This window comes from Canis lupus, chromosome 1 (assembly GCF_003254725.2).
Source record: "Canis lupus dingo isolate Sandy chromosome 1, ASM325472v2, whole genome shotgun sequence".
In the NCBI taxonomy this organism is placed as follows: Eukaryota; Metazoa; Chordata; class Mammalia; order Carnivora; family Canidae; genus Canis; species Canis lupus.
This window is the reverse complement of record NC_064243.1, coordinates 38,077,001-38,098,243: the sequence shown is the minus strand read 5'-3', so window position 1 is coordinate 38,098,243 and position 21,243 is coordinate 38,077,001. Positions and strand designations below refer to the sequence as shown.

Sequence of the window (21,243 nt, the reverse complement as noted above, 5' to 3'; positions counted from 1 at the left end):
TGGTTTTGCTACTTACTGTGTGACCTTGGGCAAGTTCATTTGGAAATAATTTACTAAATATTTTTTAAGAATTTCATCGGTCTTATGATAGGAGCTGTCCATAGAGTTATAAATATGACAGAAGTAAACAATACTGTCCACATTAGAGCCTTAGAAGAGTAGTTAAAACATGGAAAATATTTGGTAAATGCTAGTTAGTTTCTAAAATTTCCTTGTTCATCTCAGCATAGAAGATACAGATTTTATTTCTACTGCTTTTGAATTTCCAGGAACTGAGTCAATTTCCCAATGGGACTCTGCTTTAGCAAACATTAGACAGTTTCTACAGGCAGAGTAGAAACCCTAAGGTTTCTAAGTATGTGCGTGTATTTGTGTGCACGAGGCAGCATGTGTGTAGGTGGGGACAAAGAGAGCTCGTCCAAGATGGCATGGGCAATAGGGCTGGATGTCGATTGAAAATACCCCCCGTGCACTGAGTGGTAGGGCTTAAGCATTACAGATTGCACTACAGGAGTAATGAATCTCTGATGGTCTCTTGAAGTCATCAACTGTCCCTGATATTCTTGTGTGTAAGAGGTAAGCTACAGGGATCTACTCTAATCAGTATTCTGTCTGGATTTACCCAGTCTGCTTTGTGGAGCCTCTTCATTTCTGGAGTTGTAAAGAGTCAGGATGTCAATGTAGTAACCAGTCTAGCAGATAATGTAGATTTCTTTCTCACTCAATGAGCAAATGAATATGCTCATGCCACACACTTCTGTGGGCTTGTTCAAACATGGCACATGTAAACACATGTACACACACATACTTTATAAAACTTTTTTATTATTTAAGTATAATTGAGATACAAAACTATAATAGTTTCAAGTGCACAACAGATATTTCAACAATTCCACGTATTACATAAGCTCCCTACAATAAGACATACACATGCTTTTCAAAACTTATGATTAGAGTTTGGAGGTACAAGAGCATTGAGAGAGTAAATATTAAAATTCATTTTGTTCTAAGGGAGAAAAATGGATTTAGCCATGTCCTCTTGTTTAGAATTGCAGATAACATATTTTAATCCATTATTGATTTTTAAAACTAAATTGTTATCAGAATGACCTAAAATAATCTTAAGAGCTATCCTCTAGAATTTTCCACAATACCCCAAGTACATTGATTTAAAGTTTTGCCAATCACATGAGAGTTTTCCAGCTGCCAAGTAAATTCTAGTAGCCCTGGATTGCTGCAGAAAGAGAAATGAGCTGAAAGTCAAATGGTGGGTCCTAGTCATTGGTCAGCCCCAAATCAATAACTATCTTAGGAAAGACACCAATTGCTTCTCCTAGAAGAAGGCTCTAGGACTCTCTGGGAGTTAATATTCTATCTAAAAAAATCAAGGCGTTGGTGTAGATGATCTTACATGCTCTTTCTATTTGATCCTTAAAAATGGCCTGGCTAAAATGCCAAAGACACTATAAGTGCTTTTACATACATTGTATCACTTAATCTTTGTGATAACCTTTGTCACTCACATTTACAAACAAAAGCCTAGAGAAGTTAAGAAATTTGCCTTGAGATCTCACACTAGTAAATGGTAGCTATACACAGCTTAAGTTTTTAGCTGTCAAACTGTTTAGTAAACTAAAATAGCATCTGTATGTCCAGACTTGGCATCGGCTCTGTAAGAAGACATATACCCAAATAAAGTAGAGTCTTCCTTATTCTTATCAGTTCAAGACAGATTTGGGAAAAAAACATACAAACAAATAAATATACTCAAAGCAATTGGGTTTCTATGTATTTCTATGTAAACAATAATTTGGTAAAGAGCATATTAGGCTTGAAATCTATAAGATGGAGTGGTTTTGGGAAGATGGTCTCCAAATATGCATAGGATTTGAATAAGCAAAGGAGGTAACTTGGAAAGGTATAGAATAGGTCTAGGTAGAAGAGATCTTCAAATCTCTAGGTGAAAAGTGAGAAATTGCTGGCAAGTTTTTAAGCAGAGACGGAATCTGAGCAAATACATTGTCATGCATTTGGTCAGGCAGTGTACTGAAGGGGACAGAGAGAGAAGCTGTGGTAGATTTGTGGATTTGAGCGAGAGACCAGAGAGCAGGAAAGAGAAGAAGTTCATTCTGGATGATGTTTGAAGGGCAAAAATAGATTATAGGGGTAGTAAAAAAAAAAAAAGGAAGTATTAAAGATGACTCTAAGATTGTTTTACTGGATTTCTAGTAAATCTTAACATTGCCATACTGTTCTGTTTCAAAACTAAGAAGAAATTTTTTTGGTGAAGGAACAAAGAGGGGAGAACTGTAGAACTCTTTTGGGAGCTGGCCTCGTTTAGGAGAAAGGGACATTTGAAGAAGAAAGATGTCTGATAATCAGTTTTAAGGTGTATTGCTATGATTAAAACTCCCTGTTACTCCAAAACCTTCTGTGATGTTTACAATACACAAAAGGATTTCTGAATGCTCCCTTTTGCCCCTCTTTTATTTTTATTTTATTTTATTTTTGGTGGTAATCAAGGACAGGGGGCTAAATGACTCATATGGCAGAAACTGTGTACAGTTAGTGAAGACGGTCAGATGAAAGACACCGAGCTAATCTAGCAGAAGTAAAAATTGGGAAGTAAGTCATAACATGAGAACCTACCCTCCTCACTCTAAAAATATCCCTAACCTACCTTCTCCTTAAAGTTTCCATTTGATTTTCAATAGGATGCAGAATAGGAATTAGTCCAGTTTTACCCAGGTCTGAAGGAGAAAAGATGACCATAGCTGATGAAAGTGTTACATATAGAAGAACTGTAATCAAGAAAATTAGAAAGGATAGTCAAATCTATTAAAAGCAATCTAAATAAAGAAGGACAGTTCTAATCCTGAGATCAATTCATAGCATGATCATTAATATAATGGTTTATTTAAATTATCATGTCTCTTTATAAAAATCCTTTGGAACCTTTAAAAATGAGGAATCTAGGATAGAGACAAATGCTTTTCTTTTGTCCTTTTCCTTTTTAATTTAAATTCAATTAGCCCACATAAAATACATCATTAACTTAAGATGTAGAGTTCAATAATTCATCAGTTGTATATAACACCCAGTGCTCATCACATCACATGCCCTCCTTAATGCCCATCACCCAGTTACTCCATCCCCCCATCCAGCTCCCCTAGAGCAACCCTTAGTTAGTTCCCTATATGATAGGTCTTCAAGAATCTGTGTATTTGACAGTCAACATTTATTGAGTATTAATTACCTTAATTGGCCCTGTGGGAAGATGCAAAGGAAACTTGTGGTCTCTGTCCTTGAGACACAAAATTCACTTCAGATACATGAGATTCTTTTCTATTGACAGAAAGGGTAGTAGCATGGAATCTCAGTTTTTAAAAGGATGTTAGAGTACTATACTACTATACTATATTACTCTTTTTTAAATATGCTATAAATTTTTTTTTATATATATCCAAACTCCTTTGGAGTATATTCCAGCAATACCTGTTAGCCTCTGTTTTAACTTAAATCTGAGGAAATATTGAGAGAATTCTAGAAATATCAGAATCAGTAGCCTATAATTATAGTGATTAGAACTTGAATGTGTGTGTCTGTGTGTGTTGGGGAGAAAATAAGAGAGGAAAGAAGGACTCAGAAGATACTATCAAAATTTAAGAGAGAAATTGGGATTTTTTTTTCCATATAACAGAGTACCTGTAGGTATTAAACCTTTTTTTACCTGACTTAGGAAGCCAGAAAAATTAAATAAGATTCATATTTGTAAATGTTGAATTTTCCTTTTCCACTCCTTCATTTGTAAATATGTCCTCCATGTCCATTTGCCCAAATGGTACATTCAGAACCATGTGATTTCATTCTCAGAATAAATGTATTATCATCTGGCATAATATTAATATTCCATGAATTTTTCATTCATTTTAAACCTTTAAGAAGGAGAAACTTGCTCCTTCTGTGGAAGCCTAAGACATTAGTGGAAAGCTTGGACTATGTAAAAAATTCTGAATTGAAATTTAATCTATCTATAACTTCCATTTATTTATACCAGTTGATCATTTAGAAATACAAATAGAATAGGATTATCCCTTTTCTTTTTTGTATATTTTTATTGGAGTTTGATTTGCCAATATATAGCATAACACCCAGTGGATTATCTCTTTTCTTAATAGAGCCCTGGAATATTTGAAGCCATCTACCATGTCAGACCAACTTCCATTCTCCTCTTCCTAGTCCTTGTTTCCTCTTCCTTACGCTAAAAATACTCATTTTCTTCTATTCTTTGTGGGATATAATTGGAAGTCCTTTCATTCACACACACACACAAAGAAACCTTCCACAATAAAACAATCAGTGTGGCAGTATCCTTTTTCATTGTCATAATTAAGACACAATATTTCAAGGGTCATTCATTCATTCAAGAAAATATTCACTGAATAACCCACTAGGGCACTGTGCTTGATACTGAGGATAAAGCAGTGAACACAATGGATTAAAATACTTAACCTCATCAAATTTACAGCTAAATGGGGAGGACAGAAAATATTTGAAATAAATAATAAGTAACTTAGAGAATGATAAGTGTTTAAAAGAGAAAAACAAAGCAGGATAGTCATATAAGATGTAGGTGGAGGAAATGGTGTTAGAGTCCTTGGCTAAAATGACCAGGCATTTCTTCACTGAGAAAGTAAGTGTACTAATCTAGGTTTTCCAGAGAAATAGAACAAAGAGGATATTAAGGAAATATCATTACAACTATATCTATCTTCTATCATCTATCTATCTATCTATCTATCTATCTATCTATCTATCTATCTATCATCTGTTGATCATGAGATTTATATATGGAATTGATTCATGTGGTTATAGAGGCTGAAAAGTCTGATGATTTGTTGACAAGCTGGAGACCCAGGAGAGCTGATAGTGTGAACTGCAGTCTGACTCTTGAGTCCAAAGGCAGAGAAAGACCAATGTACTATTTCAAGGACAATCAGGGAGAAAAAACAAATTTTCCCTTGCTCAGCCTTTTTTTTTTCCCCCTACATAAGCCTCCAATGGATAGGATGAGGCCTACTCTACACTGGGGAGGGTCATCGCACTCTACGTTGAGATAAACACCTGGGAGTTAGCAACATATAGATGAGATTTAAATTGAAGACATTGGATGATATCGCTAAAGGAGTGAGTGATGTTAAAGAAGTCCAAAGACAGCCCTGAAAATTGAAACCACAGGGTGGTTGATCCACCCAGTTTGGAAAGAGGGCGTTCTATCCTCATATCCCTTGTTCTAAAGCCTCCTAAGATCACATTTGTCCTTATGGCAGCTTCACCATACTGTGGGCTTATACTATGCTTTTCGTTCCTGACTTGCTCACCTCTACATTCTCTCTTTTTTAGACTCATAGAAGTCTGTTTACTGTTACTCCTAAATTGCATCCTCTTCCTCTGCCTCAACCTCACATGTTGTATCCATCCTGTAGAGGCAGATGGGCCCCCAACAAAGTTTGGTTCGAATGCCGAGAACGATGATGCTACATGTTCATACCAAGAGGATATAAAAAGATTTAGTAGCAGTTAAGGTCTCCTAGGAGATCAGGGCAGGCCTCTCAAGCAGAACTGAAATGGCTTGAGAAAGCATGGAAAAGAGATTGACTCCTGATGTTTATTTTGGTTAGAAGTTAGGGCTCGGTGGGGATTCCTATGCACAAGTAGGGGCTTGCATGGTTTGAATCTCTTGTCAGAGCCAAAGAAAGAAGTACTCAGGCTCTCATAAAAGCTTGCCCAGATATAGGGCAAAAGGGGAAGGGGAAGGAATGAGGAAAAAAATGGGTCAGCAAATATCAAAAAATGAAGTCAGATCCCTTCTTATAACCTGTTTTTGTGCCATTAATATTCTAGACTTTAATTCAGGATCATTCTTTTATTCTTATTAAACCCAATCATGTTAAATTCGGTCTGTTATCTCAAGCTAACAAAAACTTTGGAACCTGATTTTGTCGAACAGTGTTTTTTTGCAATACTAGCAAGCTATTTATCATTGAAAAATGCAGTGACTATCACCTCAAATTTTTAAATGAGCAATAAAAATGTTGCATATTACGAATCTAAGAAGAAAGCATTATGGCACCCAAATTAGCTATTTCTTCTGGATTGGTATAAACCATTAACTACACTGTAACATAGTCAATGGCTAATTCACCAGTTAAGCTAGCCTCTAAGCTTTATTATTCTAGATTGCTCAAAGACATTTTGATCAGATTATGAACAATGTGAGTCCTCTTGTGTAAGCTCAGATGACCTATGGGATTAATAATGGTCTATCATATAATAATGATATCAAAGGAGAAAATGTGGTTTTTTTGCTTTTTGATCAGCTACTCAGAAAGCTCCTAAGAACCAATTGCAAATTCATCTCCCTGTAGATTTTGAATATACTGTTTTGGCTCTTTTATTTATCTCTGGTCTTATAATACTGTTTTTGGTACCCAGAGATCTCAATTGCAAATTATTTTTATCATGTGGTTTGTAATTCATCATTGTCAAGAGATATGAATTCATTTAGAGCAGATACGTGCTGACCAATAAAGTCTTTACCTTCTTTGGACTTCAATTCCTTCCAGTAGTGTTTAGTCTGAGTTTGAGAGGTTGCAAAGCATCATCTTTTGTCATTATGTCATTAGTTCAAAGTCATGGCCTTCTCTTACGGTTCCTTTGATATTTTAAGTTTTCCCCCTGAAACTCAACTCATTTGGGACCTTAATCTCCCTAACATAAGTCTTACTGGGCCTGCCACTCTCATATTCATGTTCACTTGCTCACTCATTCATTCAATTGGCAATACTTTATGACTATTTGCTATGTTCCTGGCACTGTATTACCAGGATGATAAGTAGATAGATATGAATATTTTCCAATTGTATTTTTCTTTTTAAAATATCTGTAGCTACTTTTAAAAAGTTTTCTTTGCACTTTCCTCCTCTTTTTATTATTTGTAATTGTACTCAAAATTGCATTTTTGAGAACATAACACTTTTGAGTCATAATCTCTTTAGGAGTCTCATGCTATGAATAATGCATATCTTTTCTCTAAACATTTTGAAGACATTCACATCGTGCAGAGTGTACAATTCATGATGTCCAGTTTTTTCTTCCTTGGGAAAAAATAAAATCAGGATATCATGATTCCTTTTTTTCCAAAATTCACATTATTTTCACTTTACCAATCAGTTCTTCTTATTGTCAGAACTAGGTCCAAAGTGGTCATTTCCTCTGGCTTTGTCCTTGCTTCTTAGAGATTAAATTGTCATTATTGATATTCAAGCACATGTTACATGGTTGGCTTTTAGCCAAATAAAATGGACAGTTGAAGTCTTCTTTCACTGCTATTAAGGACAGGAACCTCACCTGTCTTGTTCACCCCTGATATCCACACCATGATGGGTGCTCCATAATGGTCACTATTTATTACTTATTCAATGCTTTCCAGTGTGCTTCTGTCTTCAGGGAATGAAGATTTCTATGCAGATGTTAACTTTCTCACCTTTAGCACTAATCCATTTCTCCTCTTAAAACTCTGTTTCTTTTGAGTGAGGCAAATCTTTTTATCATCATGTTCTAATCTAGGGGATGATTGCATCACATCTGACAGATTTTTTTAAAATATTTTCATTCATTCAACTAATACTGAATGCCTATAAGAATGAAAATAACAATGTTATTGAGCATTAACTATGTGCCAGGCACTTTTTAAAGTACTTCACATGAATTAACTAATTTGATATTTATAATCTAACTACCATAAAGGAATAGTAAGAAAATTTTCCAAGGTCACATAGATTTTAAGAGGAGGAGTACAATCATATTCTGGGTATAGGTGATTTAACAATGGATAAAATAAAGAAGATTCCTTTTTATAAGAGATTTATATTCCAGGGAAATAAGCAGATGGAAAATAAATAAACAAGACACTTTCAGATAATGGGCACTATGAAGAAAAGTAAATATGAGATATAGTAAAATGACAAGGGGATGGTACAATTCTATCAGATGGTCAGGGAAGCCTCTCTGGAGAGATGACTTTAACTGTGGGTTAACCAGGATACTTTCATCTGCAAGTAACAACAACAACAACAACAAAAAAAAAAAAAAAAAAAATTGAGCACAAAATCGTTCAAACGATAGAAGAATTTATTAACTTACATAAAAGGATGTCTTAAGATAGAAGGGCTCTAGGATTAATCAGAGACTAGTGGATATAAGAAAATATTGGTTCTTACATGCCTATCTTAGCATGTGGATTAGCTACCTCCTTGCTTGTGAGATGGTTGCATCACTTCTAGGCATTCCATCCTCATGCACCTTAGGCAAAGTCCTTAGGTAAAAATGACAGCTTTTTTCCATAGCTAACTCTCTCTGCCTCTCTCTGTCTCTCTCTCTCTCTCTGTCTCTCTGTCTCTCTCTCTCTCTCTCTCTCTCACACACACACACACACAGACATCAGCAAGAACTCTCTGTTCCCAGCAGACTTCACATCACATCTATTGACCCAAATTGTATCACCTGCATTGGAAATGAAATTAACAGGACTGGCTAGAGTTTAGAACTTAGACTAATTAAGATTCAGCTCCTGGTATTGGGATTTGAGTCACTTTTATTAAGTATAAGAATGATCAGAGAAAGTTAAACAACTATAAAATTAGTGAAAAAAGAGAGGATAGATTTGGATAGACAACCATCAGTCCCTATGATAAGCTAAGCCCTGAGCAGTGAGAAAGAAAATAAATAAACCATATGAAGGTCTGGAGAAGGATACTCTAGAGAAGGAAATAGCAGGCACAAGTCCTTGAGAGTAGAAAGTAGCTTAATATGTTCAAGGGACAGAAAGATATGGAGTTGATATACAATGTTATGAGAGACAGGGGAATGGGAGGAGGTGAGAAGTGAAATGGTGTAGTGTTTAAGAATCCAGGTTTGACTCCTTTTTTTTTTTTTTTTTTTAAACCTAGCTTCTACTGCCTAAGTTCAAATAACAGATCTGCCATTTGTTATCTTTTTGGCTTTGTACAAATTACTTTACCTATCTTTGTCTCAGTTTCTGCATCTTTAATGTGGGCATAATTAATACACAACTCATGGAATTTTTCAAAGATGAAAAACAAAACATAATGACTACAACAGGGTCTGCAATATGTAGGTATTCAGTAAATGTTAGCTATCTTTATTATATCATTGGTTCAGGTTTCATATTATGTAGGATTTCATAGACCATAGTTACATATTTTTATTTTATGCAAATTAAATTTTGAAATCATTGGAATGGTTCAAGTGAGGAGTGAGCGAATATGATTTGAATTTTTAAAGAATAATCTTTTTTTCTGCCATGCATAGATTGGAGTATGGGGCAGGAGAAGAGTAGATGCAGCATAGTTTGTAATTTAAATCAGGTAGGTTTGACTAGGATGAAAGAATTGGAGAGGGAGATAGGGCTAACAGACTTGCTGACAGCTTATAACTGAATTTGTGGTTAAGTTTGTGGTTAAAGTTCTTTCTAAGCTTGTAGTTATGTGACCTTGGAAAATATTCTGTGTATTTGGCTTGGAACATTGGGGAAATGGTAATGCTCTTTATTGAGATAAAGAGGCCCACAGGGTTCACAAAACTGACAAAGGGATCCATGGAGAAAAAGGTAGTGAACCTTTAAAATTCCTTGTCCATGAATCTGTTCTTCCACATTTTTCAAGTGAGATTTTCTCTTACCTTTCTTCTTGGGAACTCACCTTTCCTCAATTTACATATTTGATCAGATAATAAAACAATTTATGTAGATGGTCTTTGTCAAACTGGTTTACCACAGAGCAGGAGTGAATACATAATGAATCCAACAGTTGCTTGTTGAATATGTCTCAAACCTTTCAATGCTCAGCTGTTCAAGTTTAATAAGTGACTCTCCTGAGAAGTTATTTGTAGTTATTTTCATTTTCATTTCCCCTATCTTTTCCTTCCTGCTGTTGGAGCCTATTTTTTCTCCTGTGGGTGGAAGATAATTTTATTTAATTAATTTATTTTATAGAGAGGTGGGAAGGGGCAGAGGGAGAGAAAGAGAATCTTTAGCAGGCTCATACTGGGCTCGATCTAAAGACCTTGAGATCACGACTTGAGCTAAAATCAAGAGTCTGACTGACACTTAATTGACTGAGCCACCCAGGAGCCCCTGTAGGTAGAAAATAATTTTAATTTCTTTTGTTCTAAGATAGCTATTTCAGTTGAACCGTATTGTGTTCCTTTGACGTGGACCAGGTGGCTTTCATGATGGGTAGACACATGACTCCCTCCCACATGTCTCTTCTTCCTAACAATGTCCTATGGGGATATAATCTGTGTGGGCATCCAGTTTTACACATCACATGAATTTTTCTTTCATACATGTTTTATGAAGACTAATAGCACTTAGAAAGGAAGTTCATAAGATTCTTGCAAATGATTCACAATTTGTCACATTTTGAAGACAATATAACAATGAAACCAAACCTTTTAAATATAATTGTTTTTGGTAAAGACCACTTTGTGTTTATTTGGCTCAGCAAGTACTGTAGCTCAGAGAATATAAACAGTTGTTTGACATATCTAATGATTGACACGCCACCAGTATTGGCGCACTTAAATGATTTTTCCAGTAGTGATGATGAAATAAGCTAAATCACTCTTTTCCACTTTTCCTCCTTATGGTGAAAATTACTATATCAGTCAGAACCTTTTTTGGTTGCAAAATACAGAAATCCAATTTGAACTAGTTTTGACATAATATGTAGGCTTAAGAATCAAAAGGAGAGTTAAAGAAATTTTTACAAGGCAAGCAGTGATTCCAGTGATATTATGGACTGGTGTTTGAACCCTGCCAGGGCTTGTTTTCTTTCTATATCTCATGTTTTTAAAAAAGTTTTTTTCTCAGAACACCTTCTTCCACTGACAGCTTTCAGGCTTTATCTTTCCAGCTTTAGCATCTGAAAGCAAAAGACTTCACCTCTTAGCTGCACAGTGAAAAATCGCAAAGAAGAACAGGGGTCAGGTTAGATCAGAAGCCCAACCACAGTCAAATTGCTGTGAAAAAGGAATCAAGGTTATAGAGTAAGATAGCAGTCTGGACCATGATACAGCAGGTTAAAGAGCAGTTCCCTGAAAAATGAGGGATGTAGTTCTCTAAGGAAGAGAGGGCTGCTAGACAAAATCAAAATAATAAAAAACCCAAACAGCAAGTGTTTGTTAAAATAATCCATTTGCAATCTGTCCAACGGGAATTAGAATTTAGCTCAGCAACTAGGGAATAGAGATTTACTGGTTCAGAAGTTGTGCATACTTCCTCTGAGTTTTTAGTCCCAGATAGTTAAATTTATCGGATGATTTTCTTAACATACTTAGATATCAAATTCAAGATCAGCACTTTTCCAGCAATCAAATCTCATTGAATTGTTTCACTTCCTTTATGTCTTTGTTTTAATTTAGAGAAGTCTATTATTTTTTCTTTGTCTATTGTGCCTCAGGGACTTTCCTTTTCAAGAAGTCATTTAGTATATAACTTATCTGAACTGCTCTGGGGGTTAATCAGTATTTGCATATTAATGACTGGTTGATAGACTAGAACAGAATTATTTGGGATAAATAGACATATCTGGAAGGGGTTTTATTTATAGATGGGGTAATCCCCCATTTTATAGACAAAATGAGATTCAGAAAAGGTAAGTGATTTGTTCAAGGTCACATCTCTGACTACAAACAAATCAGCATTAAAATCCCAAGACCACCTACCTGACTTCCCTAGTTCTGTGTTCTTTCTATCACTTCAGGCTTAGTGAAGAAAATGCAAGAATAAATTCGACAATAACAAATGTGAAGATCAGATCGGATTATTCCAGTTCACTTTGAAGAACACTTGCTGCCATTAAGACTTAGAATATAATGCAGGCTTGATAAATAAAAGGCAAAGGGGAGGTGCCTGGGTGGAGAGATGCTTGCCTCCCTCAGGCAGGCAAGACTCTCAGTGTTGGGAATGTTGTGAGGAACATAGGAACTCTCAGGGGAGATAGTTTCTCTCTCTCCTTTTGACCCAATCCAATCAGATTCTACTCATCATATATCTCCCCAAGCAGTCCCTTTATTTGGCTTTGCCACTGTGGCAACTCATCATCACCATAGTGATCTGTCTAAAATGCAAATTGTATTGCATCATCCTCCAGCTTAAAATAATTCAATGTCTACCCCTTCTTCCAATCACATAGTATGAAGTTCATTTCCTTCATTCCAACATAGCTCTCTGGCTCTTGAGTCTCTAGTTCTGCCAAGCCAGATCCCTGATTTGTTAAGATTTTGAATTGACCTAATAATTAGAACTCCTAGAAGTGAAGGCCATGGAGCCTTATCCGTCTGTATGCATCCGGTAATGCTCAATTATCTGTTGAACTGAATCTCTTTTGAATCTAGACTAGGTCTAAACATCAGAAGAAACAAACCCTTTTAGTGAATAAGTCACTGTTTTATAGACGAAACTGTAACTATAAGTCACTGCTCATGTTTCACTTCCTCAGTACCCTGAGATTAGATTCATTGCTGTTGTGATATTATAAGCAACTCATTAAGTAAATGGAATTTGAATTTTGCAGTCTGACTTGCAGCTTAACACAAGGCAAAGAACTTTTTATTTAGTTTTTGATGTTCTGGGACTAGTTAGGCTTTTCCCTTTTTGGATCTCTTATGCATTTTTGTTCCAGTTGCAGTTTTGAAAAAGAGTGAATGAAATATATAAAACTAGTAAGGGGCAGAAGTCTCTAAGCCCTGATGAACACAGATATAAATCACTGGTGGAGGACAGAGGTAGTTCTATCAGGGCTGTTTGGGTGGGAGTTCACTGGTCCTAATGTCTGGGGACCCCCCTAAAGATGGAAAGTCTTTCTGCCTTGCTCAGCTCTCAATTAGAAAGTTAAAACTGAGGCTGTCCTTTTCATTGAAAGGGTCAAGGTTATTTTGAGATTGTTAATGAACATGTATCTTGAGATGTACCTAAAACTGGAGTTTTTTTTTTTTTTTTTTTTCATAAGCACTACTCTCAGATCTTCCTTAGAATAGAATAGAGCAAATTAAAGATTCCTTGAGTGGAATGTAGGGAAGTTAAGGAATGAAGAAAAGATGAGCCTAATTTTAGTGGCACTAACTCTGCTGTGGGGATGCTGAATTTTGAGAAGCTCAGCCATAGTCTAGATTGCAGTGTCCTCAGGGGGAATGTTTTTGGTTATAATTGGAGTCTAGAATGGGGAGAAACTTGGAAGCCTAGTGGGGGGGAGGGAAGTTCTGACCATAGATACATGCAGGTATCGACCTCAAAGCATCAGGTACCAGCTTTCTAGCAGCAAGACTTATTCTGGGTTCTGCCTCCTAATCACATTGGTCTAAGGTGGTCTCTGGAGCTGGGTGAAGCTAGATTGTCATTGTCAAGCATCAGTGACTCTGAACAGGTAGGAGGTAGAGACTGAGATCCTCATTTTCAGTTCATTGCTTTCTCCCTGTCTCCATTCCTTGGACTGTGTCTGGCAGGCAGGAACACATTAAAAAGTTTATTGCATAAATCGTAACTTCCCACTTTGATCATGTAAGTAGTTAAGAAAACAGGTAGAGCTTGTTTGAGGGAGATGGTTTGTGAGAAATTCTTAATTTTAAATATATTTTTCCTCTCTCGGAAAGCCCCACCAACATTGGCTTCTGGGGCTTAATGTCTCCTAGTTATTACACCTCCAGAATCAAGTCCTTGTCTTCTGGCTCTCTAGATGCCTTTTGCTGTGCCTGCTCCCCCACACATCGAGGTTGTTGGTGCACAAATCTGTAGCCTCATCCGTACATATTTTCCACAGGCATGCACATGTCTCAACTTGTCTGATGTAATCATCATCTGACTCCCCTCTTCTTGGCTATTCTCTACACTTGTGGCCCCATTTCTATGGGACTGCATGGTTCTTTTTAAACAACCTAGCTTAAGAACCCTGGACCCATTCTTTTTTTTTTTCTCATTAAACACTTAAATTTCCCCTTATCCAGTTGGTTAAGGTGTCCCGTGCATCTTCCTTCAGACTCTTTCTCAATTATACTTCTACCTTTTTATTTCTCTGTGATCACCTGGACCCAAACCTTCTGTGCCTTATCATTATAGCAAGCCTCTTACAAGTTTTTCTTGCCTGCAGTCTTACCCATCCACAAATCATCTGTCATTTTGATGTAGGCAAGTTTTTCCTAAACGAGTTTTCTAAAGTTACCACCTTGATGACATATATACGATTTTAGGTTCCACTATTTGGCAGAATAATTTTCAAACCAATGACCCCATTGTTCTTACAAACATGTAAAGCTCAATCCTTTTTCCATGGCTTGGTTTATGATAAAGCTTCTTCCTGGTTTATGATAAAATTCTTGCCTGGAAACTCTTTCCTTTGCTCCTTGCCACCTATCAGAGCTCAGTTCAAGTATGTCTTACAACTTTCATGAAATTTTATTTGACTCTTTCACTCTTCACTGATCATAATCTTAGCCAACCACAGTCTTTAGAAGCTGTGTTGTTTTGGATGGTTTACTCTTGTTTTACCTGCAATAATATGTTGTAAGTTCCTTGACATTAGAGATCTTGACTCTCATGTATTGGTGGTCTCCTCAGTTCAAACCTAAATATCTATAACATTCTATGGACTTAATAAATATTTTCTTTGCCTAAAAAATATCGTTGGTACATTTATTTTATTTTGTCATCTCTAATTACCAAGAACTAGATATTTAAAGTCTTAAAGAGATATGCCCTATTATTTGCAGGTATTTTGTAGTCCTTTTTTTTCTCTAGGCAATTTCAGGTGTTCTTTCCAAAGAATAAAATGGTTACAGGGAAGAGATTCTTTTTGTGTTTTAATAACCTATTCTATAAGCATGCCAAGCTAATGTTATCATTATGCTATCATCCTCCCAAAACAATATCTATAGAGAAAAATTTAGGAGGGATGACTCAACATCCAGAAATTTTGTCATTACTTTTTTTAATTAAAAAAATTATTGAAGGGGGCAGCCCGGGTGGTTCAGGGGTTTAGCGCCTGCCTTTGGCCCGGGGCATGATCCTGGAGGCTTGGGATGGAGTCCCGCGTTGGGCTCCCTGCATGGAGCCTGCTTCTCCCTCTGCCTGTGTCTCTGCCTCTCTCTCTCTCTCTCTCTCTGTCTCTCATGAGTAAATAAATAAAATCTTTTAAAAAATAAAAAAATAAAAATAAATAAATTATTGAAGTATAGTTGACACACATTGTTACATTAGTTGCAGGTGCACAACACAGTGACTTGGTATAGTCATCACTTTTATTTTTATATTTCTATAGCTGAACACAAATGAATCCTCCTTATTGCTCACATATCTGGAGTTTTCTGTGTTCATCCTTGGTCACTTAATAGTAGTAGTGGTAATAGTAGTAATAGCAGTGATGATAGTAGTATAAGTTATAGTAATGGTAAAAGTAGTAGAGGTAATAGCAACGGCAGAAGTAACAGTAATATCTACCACTCATATGTGTATTATGTAGCAGGCACTGTGTAAAGTTTGATAAATATACATTATTTCATTTATTTTTATAAAGTTCTATAGGGTATTATTAGTCACCATTAAAAGTCAATAAACTTGCTCCAATAAGCTAATAATCTGTCTAAGGACTCCAGTTAGTAGCTGGTAGATCTGGAAGCCAAGCTCAACTCTATCTAATTTAACTTAGTGAAATCAATGGAGAAGGGCTTTTTAAAAGCACGATTTTTACATATGTCTGTTTGGGTCTTCTTTTATGTTGTTTCTGCATGAGTTTAGTTGAATCCTGAGTTTTTTGAAGGTACTAATGCATGGTCTGTGTAAACCTGGAGAGAGAATTTGAGCAGTTCAGAGGTCCAATATGGGAAAATCAGCTCTTAAACTTTATTTTTCATCCGGCATTTAGGGTCGAGTTTTGGGATATTTATATTCATATAAACCAAATGTGTAATATTTTGGAATTCTTCTTAATCTTGGATTTTCCAATCTTGAATTATGAAGGCTATTCAAAAAAAGTAAAAAGTATATGAAAGGTCTGAGTGTTCATAATATATAGAATTTAGTAGTGTTTTTTGAGTACATTAAAAACTGAAACTATAGAACTCAAATTATTTTATTGAGTTAATTCTGGTGGTAATTTTATCGTTCTTCATTCAAGATTTCAGTCCAAATGTGCTGCTGTGCAGTGCACAGCTGCTGTGTATGTTGAAGGTGTGATGTGTGAAGCTGGTCCATAGTTGAACCAGTTGCTGTCTGACAAGTCTTGAGTTATTTGCTGTTCATTTTACAGTTCTGTGTGATGTGTGCATGATTTGCTCTTGGCACTGATTTAGAAGATAAAAAACAGAAGCATCTAACATATAAATACAACAGTATTTTGCATTGGCCTTTGGAAGCTTTAAAATTGTTTAGCTGTTTTAAAAGTATGTGCATTTTGTTTTTCACCAGATCACAGTGGTTAAACCTTAAGGAGGGGTACAATTAAAGAATTAATGTTTCTCTGACTTCACCTCTCCCTACTATATTGGAGGCTTCAATTTCTCTCTGAAGGATCCTTCGGGTGATGTCTCAGGATCTTCAAGAGCAGTTTATTGCTCCAATTATGGTGCCATGATGGTGGTGATGGTTCTGGAAAACCTCTGCTAACATGCTCATTGCCATTACCAAAACTGCAGCTTCTGATACTTGTGTATGACAAAGTGACAGCTGTGGGAAAGTCAGAAGCTATTCCAGTTTTCAGGCCTATGTTGGGCCATATGTCCTATTAAATGAACAGACTTTCTTTTCTACCTGGGATATGTATCCTAGTCTCAAATCGGAGCCTTGTGTGTTCCTGATGGTTCAGAAACTACAGGTTAGTCCCAGTCATTTATCTCAGACTTGGCCAAGATTGTGGGCTCTCAGGCTTAGGACGTATCAGTGGGGCTAAAGTCCAGTCCAGCCACAGAGACTTAGAAAGAGCAGTAAGTAGATGCTACCAAGTATCTAAGAGGATAGCTGAAGTTGGAAATAAATTCGATTTTAGTTAGTTGTCAGCGAAGGCAAACAGCATGTCACACTAGTTTACATAATTTTCATTTTCTCTCATAAGAAACATTTCAAACGCTATTATTTACAATTAAATGTACTGAAGTAAAATAAAATTAACAACTCATTTTTAAGGCACACCAGTCACATTTCAAGTGCTTATTAGCTCTATGTGGAGAGTGACTATGGTTTTGGAGAATAATGACATGACATTTCCATTTATTATAGAAAATGTTATTGGGTAATACTGGGATCAACTTTAAAATTAGTCTACAGATATAGTTACGATACTTTCCTATACACCGATTGATGCTTCACAGTAATGCAGAAATGGATGGACCCTGTTCTTGCCCTCAGCAAACAATCTTTTAGGAGAGCTAAATGTTGTAAACATACCACAGACACAAACATAGACACACCTGAACACACAGCTAATTGGAAAGTATCTAGAAGCTTCATATTTTTTAGCAGAATTTTTACGAAGAATAAACTTTTGATTGAGGAAGAGAGAAATAATTCCTGATTGAGGAAACAAGGTAAGCAACATTACTGGAACATGAAAGTGTACATGAGAAAGTTAGCATTCGAGGAAATAGTTTGATATTACAAACAAACAACAACCAAACACCTTCTCCCCTCCCAAAAAAGGAATGCTCAAATTCTGTCTCAGTTGGTTATCCTTTCCTCTTGAAATTCCCAAAGGGATAAGTGGGAAGAAAGATACCATTAATTAGTTGGGTTACTGCAGTGTTTCTTTTTTTTTTTTTTAATTTTTATTTATTTATTATAGTCAGAGAGAGAGAGAGAGGCAGAGACACAGGCAGAGGGAGAAGCAGGCTCCATGCACCGGGAGCCCGACGTGGGATTCGATCCTAGGTCTCCAGGATCGCGCCCTGGGCCAAAGGCAGGCGCCAAACCGCTGCGCCACCCAGGGATCCCGACTGCCAGTGTTTCTTATATTGACTTCTGATGAGGCTCATTTGGAATATATAACTTTACAGGAAAGGCCAATGATAATCTCACCTAATTCCTCTGCACAAATCCAAATTTTGGGACACATTCATATTTAGGCCAGCTGTTTTGCAAAGTGAGCTGAGGTGACGCTGGCAAGCATCAGCACACAGGTGAGGAAGGTTTATGAATAGATTACCCATCTTAGAGTGTGGAGGAAATAGGAAGCAGATGAGTAAGTTGTATGTTGGTGGATGCTCTTTTCCCTCTTATCGTGACCTCATCCATATGTATTCATGACACACTGTATGAGCACTGCATGTTTCATGTAGCCAGCAAACTTGTTGAAGGCTCTTATGTTTTGTAAAGTTTGTCTATTTATTAACATTTTCTATGTAAGGGATGAAGCAATCTGAAAGATGGAGAAAAGGGAATTTGTATCTTCCTCTTCAGTCTTATTTCTTTGTTTACTGTATTATCGTATTGGCTTGAACTTCCAATATAAAACTGCATAGCAGAAGTAATAGTTTTTTGTTGTTGTCGTTATGGCTTCATAGAGAATGCTTCAAAGTCCTATAAGTGTGATGCTTGCTATACAGATATTTGTAAATACATTTTGTTAGGGTATAAGAATTTTCTTCCAATTCTAATTTAATAGCTTTTTAAAAACCAAGAATAGATATTGAATTTTTTTCTCTTGCTTTTGGACCTTAAAGATATTATTTAGGTGGTAAGATGACTTTTCTCCTTTAATCTGTTGTTGTGGTCAATTTTACTGATAGACTTTTCTTATTGCTTAGTCATTCTTGTCTTCCAAGGAAGGACAAAAATAGCATGTTTGTGAGCATATTTTTTTTAATATGATCTATTGGATTTGATCTGCAAATGTTTATTTGGCTATTTATGTATATTTCATAAGTAAAATTGTCCAGAGTGCTTATTTTCTTGTACTCTGATAGTTTGAATATCAGGGATTTAATGGCCAAATAAGATAAGGTGAGTGGCTTTTATTAATTCTTCTTTCTCTGGAAGATCTAGGATACCTAACCCTTGAAGGTTTGTCTATTAAGTTTCTTTGAACCATATTCCTTGATGGAGGTGGGGGGATGTAGACTATGGGATATGAGGAGCAAAGGAGAATTTTGGTTACTATTTCAGTTTATTTATTTAGTGATTGGTAAATAGAGCCAATTTTGGTAATTTATATTTGTTTGCATGAATACTGGTATTCCTGGCTTCCTTTGGTTACTAATTGTCTAGGTCATCCTTTTCCTGACTCTATAAACATTCTCTATTACTTTAATTCAATCTTAACTTGTATAAATAAAATGTGACCAGATATTTAAAATTCAATCTAAGAGAGTTGACATTTGTTTGTTTGTTTGTTTGGGGTTTATTTATTTATTTATTTATTTATTTATGAAAGAAGGAGAGAGAGCAAGCATGGGGTGGGTGAAGGAGAGAATCTTAAGCAGACTCCATGCTGAGTGTGGAGTCTCAAGAAAGTTTTATTTTATTTTATTAAAGATTTTATTTATTTATTCATTCATGAGGCGCGCGCACACACACACACACAGAGAGAGAGAGAGAGAGAGAGGCAGAGACAGAGGCAGAGGGAGAAGCAGACTCCACACAGAGAACCCAATGTAGGACTTGATCCCGGGACTCCAGGATCATGCCCCAGGCCAAAGGCAGGCGCTAAACCACTGAGCCACCCAGGGATCCCTGAAAGTTTTCTTTTAATCTATGACTTTAACATCCTCCTTTAAACATCTCTTCCAAGATATCTGAGAGCTTCTGGAATGTGATCTTTCCCTACTTCTCTGTTTCTTTTTAGTGACCTCTAGTAACTAGATAAACACACTAGCATCATCTTCTCATGTTCAGCATCTAACTATAGCAAAAATTCCTCCTAAACTGAGTTGGACCCATTCCTTAACTATTTTAGATATACTGGTTTATTTATTTGTTAATATGTTTCAACTTATTTTTGCCAACCTACTTTACACTTTTTCTACTTGTTATATCTTCTCTCTCGTTTTTTTCCTATCCCTTGACCTTTGTGGAAATGGTGAGTTTAAAAAAAATTTTAGGGGCACCTGGGTAGTACAGTCAGTTGGGTGTTGAACTCTTGGTTTTGGATCAGGTCATGATCTCATAGGTCATGGGATCAAGCCCTGCATCGGACCCCCAGTTCAGTGCAGTCTTCTTGGGATTTTCTCTCTCTCTCTCTGCCTCTGGTTGTCTCTCTATCTCTCTAATAAAGAAAAAATACATCTATTAAAAATAAAAATAAACTTTTAAAATTACTTTTAATTTCCTCTGCCATTTTCAGAGTTCCAAATTTGACTTCCGTATTTTAAGAACCATACCTAAATTTGTATTTTTCTGAGATATTCTCAAGTCAATTAATATCTTTTTATTCTTCCCAAACTAGACAAATTTTTACTTTTTTCCAATTTCCCCTTCCTACCCCCATCTGTCAAGAAGTGTGAAGGGTCTGATTCTACTCTACTTGCAATCTAATAAATTCACTTGCCATAGCTTCATGGATGTGCAGAAGATGCAACCTGGGTCAGAGATTAAAGACTTTATTATTCACAGTAGTAGCAATAGCCAGAGTACTATCATTTTCTTCTCATTTCTTAGAGCTCCAGTTCCTAAAGATTGACAGCAAAAGGACCAAGTGACACCAGGACACACAGTGGGTTGCATTATAGGAGAGACACTCTGATATTTATAAAGGGCAGTAAGCTTGAATGCTCTATGTCAGTCTTCCAAGGCTGAAGGAAAACAGCCCTTTGCTCCAGAGAGAGGCACACTCTATGTATAATGCAGTCCATGCCTCTGCTTGCAAGTCCTGAAGAAATGCAAGAGACCCATAGAAAAGGTCTCCCAAAGCCATCTTTCTTTGAATAATATCACTGGCTATTTTAAAACACACACGAAGATACTGATATAGTTATTGTCAAAATAGTAGATTTGTTACCGTATTTTATCAACTTATTCACTCACATCTGCTTCTGACATTTTATTCTTTCCCATTGTGCTCATTATTCTTGCTAAACTATATCTTTAGTGGCATTATTTGTGAGAGTCTATGGCTAATAACTTTCTGGATCTATTCTTCCTTCTTTCCTTCCTTCCTTCCTTCCTTCCTTCCTTCCTTCCTT

General features: G+C 36.2%; 1 protein-coding gene across 40 annotated transcripts in view; it reads left to right on the top strand.

Annotated features, from left to right (window-relative positions):
* The window catches only part of LOC112644266 (DDB1- and CUL4-associated factor 13-like), a 205,509-nt gene that overhangs the window by 84,498 nt on the left and 99,768 nt on the right, over positions 1 to 21,243 (top strand). The gene's annotated exons all lie outside the window — the stretch shown is intronic.